Source organism: Hydra vulgaris, chromosome 01 (assembly GCF_038396675.1).
Source record: "Hydra vulgaris chromosome 01, alternate assembly HydraT2T_AEP".
In the NCBI taxonomy this organism is placed as follows: Eukaryota; Metazoa; Cnidaria; class Hydrozoa; order Anthoathecata; family Hydridae; genus Hydra; species Hydra vulgaris.
In genome coordinates, this window is record NC_088920.1 from 3,378,133 (window position 1) to 3,388,736 (window position 10,604).

The window sequence follows — 10,604 nt, forward strand, 5'->3', positions numbered from 1 at the left end:
CTCAAAAACAATGGAACCTACGGTATAGAAAAAGACAAAACTATTAAAATGGTCGTGAAATTAAGTTCGCATGAAACTTGTGAATTTTTAGACACTTTAACATGGTTGACTACGTGTTGTGGATGTGTTGTTGAAAAAATTTACAAAGTGCTTCCTCTATGGCGTTATCCTTTAGCTCAAAAAATGGTAAAAAGAAATATGGAAAAAAAGAAAAGAAGCTATTAAAAAGGGTGACAAGGTAGTTGATGCTTCTTGCAAATTGCAAATTAACGGTCATTACGGAACATTGAGTCAACAAATTGCACAAAAACTAAATACTACTTTTATTAACCACGAAGAAAAAGCGTTTCAAAATAGTATTGAAAATTTTCAAAACAATCGATGTGTTTTAATTTAAGAAGGTCAAACAGATGAAAATATTAAAATGTTATTCCCTTTTCATTTTCAAAATTTATTATATAACGGATCCTTATATATTGGTGTTGAACCTGAAAGATATAAATTGGATGTTTTTGAAAAAAAAGTATGTTTAGATGATAACGAGACTGTTGATTTTAGTTATGATGATTATTTTAAAGAAACTCTGTTTAGTTTGATGAGCGATGTTAAAACCAAAAGTATATTATTTCACGATGAAGACAATCATCATGAAATGAAAGACGCCTTTGAACTTTTAAAATCAAAAGATCATAAAAATGCTCTCCTTTTAACAACGAGCGAAAAATGCAAACTCGTTAACACATCTTTACGTATTGTAGCTTCGCAAAATTTATCTTATGCTAAACTCAACGTAGGACGTTTTAGTTGGGAATTGGGACAAGTATTAAGAAATCATGGAGCCGAGAAACATTTGGTAGTAACAGATACTGATTCTGGTTGTTTTTTTATTACGCTAAAGAAACTCAATATGCTTTCTTCAACGTTTCGCGAAAAGGTAGAAGAATGGATTTATTTTTCAAATTTTGGAAATCGTTGGATGGATTATTCCAATTATAAAATGACTCATCCTTTTTATTCCACTCTATACGCTAAAGAAACAGATCATTTTCAAAACGAAATACCTCCCCCTTATTACATTGCGCAAGCTTTTGCTATGGGACCTAAATATTATAGTGTTCATAGTGTCAACGGAGACAAAGGAAAAAACCATTTTAAAAATAGAGCTAAAGGAGTACCTAATTCTAAACTTTTATTTTCAAATTATGTCAACGGTTTTGATACCTTTGCTGCATAAAGATTGTGTAGACAAGTTCTTTTTCCAGTGATAAAAGAAAATCAACCTATCGAACAAAATAGAATGAGTGTCAATTACAAACAAGTTAAAATACAAACACACACTATTGATATTTTAAAAAGATTTACACAAAAAAATTATGTTTTTGATGACGGAGTCATGACCGAAATTCGAGATCATTATCTTTTGCAACCGATACGAGAAGCCAATTTAAAAGTGTTACCCGATATGGAAAAAATTTGCAGCGGCGAACACATTCAAAATTTACTTGAAGTTGAAAAAAATATTATAAAACAATCAGAACGTTATCAAACAATGGCCATGTTTAATCGAAAAGTTTCGATCCCTTTATTATACAATCTTAAAAAGAATATAAACTTGTAAAATTTTCTTTTATGAAGAAAAACTGGAGTTTTATTTTTTAGATCAAAAATTAACAGCGCAACAACTTGAAAACAAATTAAAAGATATTGGTTTTAAAAATTTTTATTTAGTAGAATATACAGAAAACGAAATTCATTATTTTAAAAATAAAGATTCTAATACTTCGCGTTTGATTCTCATTACTCTGAACGGACGAGATTTAATTCCTGAAGAATTTTTAAGTTGTTGTATCGATTGTTTGATTGATTATTTATATTTTACGTGTCACGTGAGATGTTGTGAAGAAGATTGTGTTCATTGTGAAGATTACAATAGAATTCATTATAATTGCACTTGTCTTTTAGAAAATAAAAAGGATGGATAATATATTATTAACAGAAGTGGCAAGACGATTAAATCGAGATTGGAAAACGTGTGGAAGATATTTAAAAGTAAGCGAATGTGAACTGGATCTAATTGATGCTGATTACAGATATATTGAAGAAAAAGCTTTTGAAATGTTAAAAAAGATGGAATCGTAATGGAACCAAAGAACAATTACTTTATGCAATGAACAACATACCAAGAATGGACATTAGAAAAATTATTTTGGACCGTTTTTTGTAAAAATTTTTTTGATAAAAAAAAGACATAAATTAAAAAAAATGTTGTTTTTTATTTGTAATTAAAAAAAAATGGATGAAAAAGAAGAAAAACCTCTTGAACAAAAAATGGAGACTGTAGAACAACCCACAGAAAAACCCTTAGAAAAAAAAGATGGTAGATCTATAACCGAAATATTAAATGAAAAAGGTTTTCATGATTTCTATTTAAAAGGAACATCAAAAGAAACTGAACTCAAAGACGAAGAAACCCATTCACAAGTGAAATTTAATATTTTTAAACCTACTCAAGATGTCTATCCTGAAAATACAATTATTACAGGACCTACAAACAGCGGAAAGTCAACTATGGCTAGAGAATTATTACATTGTGGAAAATTTCCTGATGCTGAAATGTTATTTGTGATACAAATGAGAGAACCTAGCGATTGTCAACACAAAACATGGAAAAATATTATCGAATCTTCAAAAAATAATTTAGAAGCGTATCACATTATAACAGTTAACAATCCAGAAAATTTAGATTCAGTAATAGAGAGAGCCATTGGTTTTTCCAAAGATAAATACGGTATTCAAAATAGCGATCACCGTTTATTAAAAACAATACTTTTATTTGATGATATAAGCGCTTTTTGTTTAAAAAGTCAACAATACACGAGTGCGTGTTCTAGCGGATCTCATCACGGAGTAGGTACCATTACCGTTTTTCATTCCGTACTTTCTAAAGCCAGTCAGTGTTGGAACAATTTAGTGTCTCATTCACCGGCAAAATGCATCATCACGTTATAAGCGATTTGTTAAATAAAGAAACTTCTAATCAGCACGGACATTTGGCTTTATTTAAAAGAAACTCTTCTGTAGCACGCTTAAGAACTCAGATTACGAGTAAAGAACAAAAAGTATTTATTCCAGTAGACGCTCAAGGTAAATTGGACTTTGATTATAAAGACATGAGCGTGAATAAAAATAATTGTTAGTTTTCAATCCTTTCCCTATGTAAAAGCGCCTAATCTAGAAAATCATTATTATCTCAAATCACATCACAACAACTATAATCAAGAGAAGGAGAAAAAACCCGACGAAGAAGATAAAATTGATATAAATAAGGAAAAAGAAAATCCGATAAAAAAAAGAAAATGGAGTGAAAGCGAGAGAGCAACACAGCTACTCGAAGAAATTAAAAAGCAAAAACGATATGGATTGTGCGAATCTTCAGACGAATCTACAGACGAATCTTCAGACGGTGGATCCAGTTCTGATACTAAATGATTGGGAAAGCGAAGAATTTTTACAAATTTTACAAAAGGATTACAAATTATGCAATCCTTCCAACAAAGCGAGTAAACGTCAAGCCATGAGACAAAAGTTGGCTGTTCGAGGACAAATTTTTATTCCCAAAATGAATAGAAGAAAAGACATTGACGAAAACGAAATTAAAATATGGATGAAAGAAATTTTGACGCGTTTTAATGCTGTAAAAATGTTAAAATGTAAACTTTTATTGGATCACGAACGACAACAAATAAAAAACGCTTTTCAAGAATACGTTTGTATAGAAATTAAACTTTTTGTCAAAGAATATTTGTATCCGTATCCAAAATTTAACGAAAGCCGAAAAGTCATCACGAAAAAAGAAAAAATGAAAGATAAAAATCAAGCTATATCAGACTTTGTTTATCACAATTACGACGTTTTAAAAGAATATTTCAACTCTACTCGTTTTAAACTTTTTCACGAAATTATAAATTATTACGCTAATAAATTAATCTCATTCGACACTATACAACCTACAAAAACTGTAATCAATTTATTAAGACAACAGTTTGACGTTGATTATTGTCAAAAAGAACTGTATTTTCAAAATAATTTGTATTTTTATGAAACATGAATAGATATAGACCTTATCACGAGTCTCCTTTATTAACTTTACGTAAAGTATTAGCCAAAAATGCCTACAACATGGATGTTTTTAACAAAAAATTATTACAAATAAACGATCAAGTAAACTTAGAATCTGAAGAAACAAACACCTCAAATGTGTCTGAGCTTATTCAAAGATATGATTTACCTTCTTCTCTCAATTATGCCAATCCCATCAATCTCGAAAATCAAATTGCTGGTGAACTGAGCTTTCAACAAAATTTAAATGCTTTGTTACCTCTAGACACTATGCTCGACAGTGATATAGCTACAAGTTTAATCAGCAATCAAGAAAAATGGAAAAACTATCTCAACGTAGGAGGAGATGCTTACGCTTTTAAAAGCATTTTAAATTTGAATAAATAAAGTGAATTCAATGAACAAATTGATCAAAGAAACATAAGCGAATCTTTAAGAAAGATGAGAAATTTAAAAAGACTTCCTAATCAAGACAACTTTATTACTGCTACACCACCCACCTCTATTCAATCTACATTAAACACTTTACCACGTTCTACAACTTTAAACACTATTCCATCGGCTCATAAAAAAAGTTTATACTTTGACACCTCTTAGTAAATTTTTAATTTTTCACGAAACAGCCAATGCGAGCGAAATTCTAGAACAGCTTTATCGAAACGAATCTATAAAAAAAATTCCCAACTTACCAAACATCTTGTGGACATGTGTAAAATTCAAGTTAATTATCGATTTAAATCACATCAAATTTCTTTACGCGTTTACAAACCGAGAAACGAAAAAGCCACTCTAAGCAACTTAAAAATTTATATTTTATATCAAGCCAACGTCGTAGATGTAGAAGAGTCCATAGCTAGTATTATTAACAATGTGAGCAACTTTGCTTTTGAAAAAATAAACGATCCAAAACAATATTCCTATTATGCTAACGAATTTTTAACTCTACTTACTTCTTCTCATTCTGTAACAAACATGAGAATAGTAGCCAATTATTACCAAATAAGACAACTGACTTTTGCCAAATTATGGAGTTTTATTAAAAATAACAACATACCCTTCCGAAACGAAACTAAATTAACCTCCGAAGGTGTATATGCTAGTGCTCTAGCTCGAGATCCTTACACTGTTATGACTTCTAGTTTTATAAAAAGCGAATCTCTCAGCGATAAAAGTTTTGGTGGAAATAGAGCTTTTGAAATATTAACACAAACAAAATACATTATTTAACAAAGATGTATACAATATGGCGAAATGTTTCGAGGTGATAAATTTGAAATATTGAGAGAATACATTCAAGTCAACAGTTATTTACTACCTAATAAAGATATTTTTGTTCGAATGTTAAACAATTATAACGAAAACGCAATAGCCAACAGACCCATCGGAGAAACCATGCTCTATTTAACGTTCAAAACTTTTTTCAACACTGTACCTTCTTTACCTTTTAGAGATGTAACAGATGTGGTCCTATTAAAAGAAGAAGTAGAAAAAACTTGTGCTAAAGGAGGTATGTTGGGATTATTGCAACATATTAAATCCAATTCAAATCAATTTTACAGTACAGAAAATACAATCAAAGAAAAAAGTTTACTCGAAATGTTGATGATAATGGGTGCAATGTATAATTCTCAACTTGGTCGTTTAAATTCGCTTTTAATATCTTATATAAAATGTTTTGAAATGGATTCTAATAATATTGAAAATTTTGCCAACGCTTTAAAACTACTTACCCATTTAAAAAAAAGAAATTTATTCACTCATCCTTTAACAAGAGCATCCGATCCTTATTTAGGTCCGATAGAAACTAAAAAAGAAGAAGAACCTAAGAAACAACTGCATCTACTGAACCTGAAACTGCTCCCACATTATTAGGAGCTACTGCTTTACCTGAAACAACTGAAACTGAACCATCAGCTGCTACTACTAGTACTAAAATTCCAATGTTAACTAGAAGTGGTCGTTTAGGATTAAGAACAAAAAAACCATCTACTAGATCGTCATCTACAAATATAGAAGAAAGAAAAAGAAAAGCTCCGATAATGAAATATTCCGCTTTTAAAAAAAAATGGACAATGTGTTGAGAGATGCTATTGACAACCTTGTAGAAGATCAACTGACTAAATTATCGAGTCGTTTGTTTGCTTTGACAGACGTACCCAATATTAAAAAAGTTTTGTTGCAATTGGACACTTTAAAAAAAAATCCAACCGATTTGAAATTTTATGATCAACTCAAGGCGCTTTTAGAAAATTCCATATATGCCAAATGGAACGGTCTCATCACCGCTTGGTCACACGTTACTTTGCTTTTTAAAAAAACAACAGATGTCAACGCTAAAAAACAAGCACCTCGGAAACCTTATGTTTACGAAACACATCAATATTCGTACGATAGACCTCGACAATATTTTCAAGCTGATTTGGCCGACATGAACAGTTTTAATTTAAATTTTGCTTTTCATCGACCCGAATTTTGTTTAGTTGTGGTTGATGGAGTATCTAAAAAAGTGTATTTGAGAGTCACTAGTAAAAAAACAGCCGACAAAGTGCTGAGCAGTTTGAAACATATTTTTGAAGACATTAAAAGAGACGATAAAACTTTTATCTACTTGCAAACGGATCAAGGTGGAGAATTTTTTAACAACAAAATGGAAGAACGGTGTTATGAACAAAACATTGTTCATTTTAGTTCTAAAAATTATGGAAAAGCTTACTTGGCCGAATCAACCATAGGACGTTTAAAACAACTTTATCAAAAATTAAGAAAACAAGGCGAACTTCAAAAAAAGAATTGGAGTTTTTATATTGAGGACATGGAACAAAAACTCGACGAAAAAGAACGAGTCACAAGTGGAATCGCTCCTGATGAATTGGATGCTGACGACGCCAAAGGTAAAGCTCTTCGTTTAGTCGATCAATACCGAGACGGCAAAAGACGAGGACATCATTTTTCTTCCAACATGTTACATCGAGTAGAAAAAGAATACAAAAACGAAAAATTAAAAATATACAAACCTCTCTCCGTTGGAACCGAATGTTATTTGAAAAAGTACAAAATAGATCCCAAAGACACTTTTAGCAAATCGACTACTCGCGATCAACCCTATTGGGACACTACCAAAAAAGTAATTATTATCAAAGTTTCTAAGCGCTCCCTTCAGTAAAAGGTTATTTACCCGTTTATATTTATAAAGTGGGAATAGTGGCGATATAAATACGACTTTTAAAGTAAAACGAGAAGATTTGTTACCTATTAACGAAGAAGACAAAGACATTTATTATAAAAACTTTAACGAATATGTTACCACTTTTTTAAAACCTTTGAAGAAAAGAGTGCAAGAAAAAAAGAAAAAAAGAAAAAATGAACAATTTAACGTTTGACTATGTTTTAGATGTAAATAGATATGATTGTAGCACGTATTATTTTAGCGAAATTAAAAATAAAAATGAAGCTAGCGTGCATTATAATGTCTTGAACGATTTTAGTTTATCGTTAACTCCCAACGATATCGACAAACCCACATTTAAAAATAATACTATTCTACATTTAGCGAGTATGGATGTTCCTACTAATTTAACTCGAGTAGATGAAAACCTATCTTTCTTAGAAAACAATTACGGATTAAGAATGGAGTCCAAACCTGCTATAAAAAAAATGTTATCAGATATTCAAAGCGATATGATTAGCAATCCTACAAGACACATAAAATATTTTTATCTTGTTACTAAAAATGTTGTCTTGTACACCAATCATATACCCTTACCAGGTGACACGTTTCCTTGCTATGACATATTAGATATGGAATACATGAACGCCGATCATTTGAGTTATATGTGGACCTTTAATGCGTCAGGTGGAGGTATACTCTTAGGTGTTATGTCACCCACCGCCTATCAAGATGATTTTTTTGTTAGAAACTTGGAACTTTATAATTCTAAATTAAATAGAGTTTTATATTTTTCAGACTTTTTTTCAAGTTATTATAACAAAGATGGTAAAATTTCATCAACAAAATATTTTAATTCAAAATATTTATTTGATCCTTCAACTGAGCTTCGATACAAAACGGCTGTTCTCGATTTACCCATGATAAAGTTTAGTTTAGATAGCAACAACAATGTTCAACAAAATTTATTTAACGTTAATACTTCCCCATTTAGTAATAGAACCAATTATAATTTATTATGGTCTTATAAAAAAAGAAACAAATACGCAAGAAATCCTTCTTTTTTACAACCTATTCGATCTACCTTAAGCGTGATCTCGCCTTTACAAGAAAGAGGTTTATCTTATTTCGTTTTTTTTTCAAATAGAACAAGTGATAGTGTGTACGTTCTAGAATATTTTACAAAATTAATACAATTTGATTATATTACTACTAATTCTCTATACGACAACATATACAATTTATCATTAAATACTCAAACTAGTAAAAATTATTTAATTTATGCAAAACATCCGCTTTTAACCGCCGCACAAATAGCAGCTATTTCACCCGAAAGACAAACTATTCTAAACGGTATAGAAGAAACCTTTGTTCGATCTTTTATTCATATTATGCTCTCACCCAATTATAAAAATCCGGCTTTAACTGGAACAAATTTAACCGCCGACAATAATACTCTAAGTGTTGATCTAGATGTGTATGTTAATAACTTTTTACCTATTGCAGAAAGCACAAAATCAAAAAGGAAACACATTGTTCCGTGGCAAATTGCTTTCTTTTTATTAAAAATAATAACCAACACCAACCCAATACCCTTTGAAGGCAACCTATATAACGTAGAAACTAATCTTAACGATTTCAACACACCTTATAATGTCAACCTTCGTATTCAATCTTTATGGAAAATTTGGAACGATTATGTCGACACTAAAAACCCACTTTATCCTGGAGTTTATACCATTGAAAAAATAGTACTACCACAATTTGTAGATATTATCAAAGCTGCTTTTACAACTGCTTTTCCAACTGGATTTGGTACAAAACTTATCTATGTTACAGCAGCTGATTTAGTCGTAGAACCTACAGATTTATTAACAAGTTTTTATCAAATTTATTTTCCTCTCACATCCAAATAAAAATATTATCGTTATACTTTAAAAAATATACCGTTAGCTTCTTTACCTTTACCTTTTTTTAACGTAGATCAAGTCATATGGCCTGAAAGAGAATTAAAAATGATGGATGTTTTTACCGAAAGTTTAAACATGACAAACAATTTACTCAATCTCAATTTAAATAACTTGACTTTTGACGATCATACTTATGCAGGGTCCGATTTTAACATGTTTAGTAAATATCTTACAAATAAAGCAAAGGGTGTGCCTTCACGCATTCCTGATCCTATAGACGGAACTTCAAATTATTATATTTTTTTTCTTCACCATCCTTTCAAAAAAAATTATTATCAACCATTAAATTGAGCACATTACTTATGAAAAGTACGCCTATTTTGAAATGAAAAGTAACTCCTATTCAGATTATGATACCAGTTATACATGGAATAATGTTCCTATTGGTACTCCCGAAATGAAAGGCACTCCCTTTCAAGTATTACCTTCAAACTTACCTGATGACATTTATAAAATATGGACATCTGATAGCTTTTTAATCGCTAAATATAGCGCAGAAACTTTTTTTGAAGTTTTAATATATTGCGAACAAAGCAAACCTCTATTTTCAAAACCATCAAAGTACCTCTTGTCACTACATCTAGTTTTGAATGAGCTACTACACCGAGTCATAAAACATGGTTAAATAGTGTCAAAGGTATATTACAAGGAAATAACCCAACAGAATTAATATTTTATTGCACTTCGCTTATTCGGCAATTCATTTATCAAAAAAAGAGCGACGGTACGATTATACAAACTTGGACAGACAGCTTGCCTTTAAAAAAATATCATTTTAAAAATGTATCAACCTGTTGGAAACAATCCTATACCTTATGCTTTACTTTTACAAAGAGATCAATACAGTTTAACTCAACAAATCAATCCCTTTGTTATGCAAGTGGATTTACAAAAGATCGTAATACTTCTATTCAAGAAAATTGACCACCTTTGATATCAACGATGTTGACAATTGGAAACAAACAAGATGGTCGTTTCTCAATTCAAAATCTGATCCGCTTACCTTTAATAATCTTAGTTCTACTGTTTTTTTAAATCCTTCTTTAAAGATTCAAATGGTTCCGTTTTACAATTAACTAGTATTTGATTAGTATAAAATAATGTCTTTTATTTTTTTATTATGATTAAGAAAATATAAAAAGAAAAAAAAAGGTTGTTATTTTTTTCTCTCACCTATTTACAAAAAAAATGAGTGTCTTTTGTGCCAAAGGAAGATATCATAAAAATTTAGTCAATTTAGAAGAAAAAATGATGCAAGAATCAAAAGTAAATCCTAAAGAACAATTCAGTCAAATTAAAAATCACATGCAACAATTACAAAATCAACTGACTCAATATTCTACTAAATC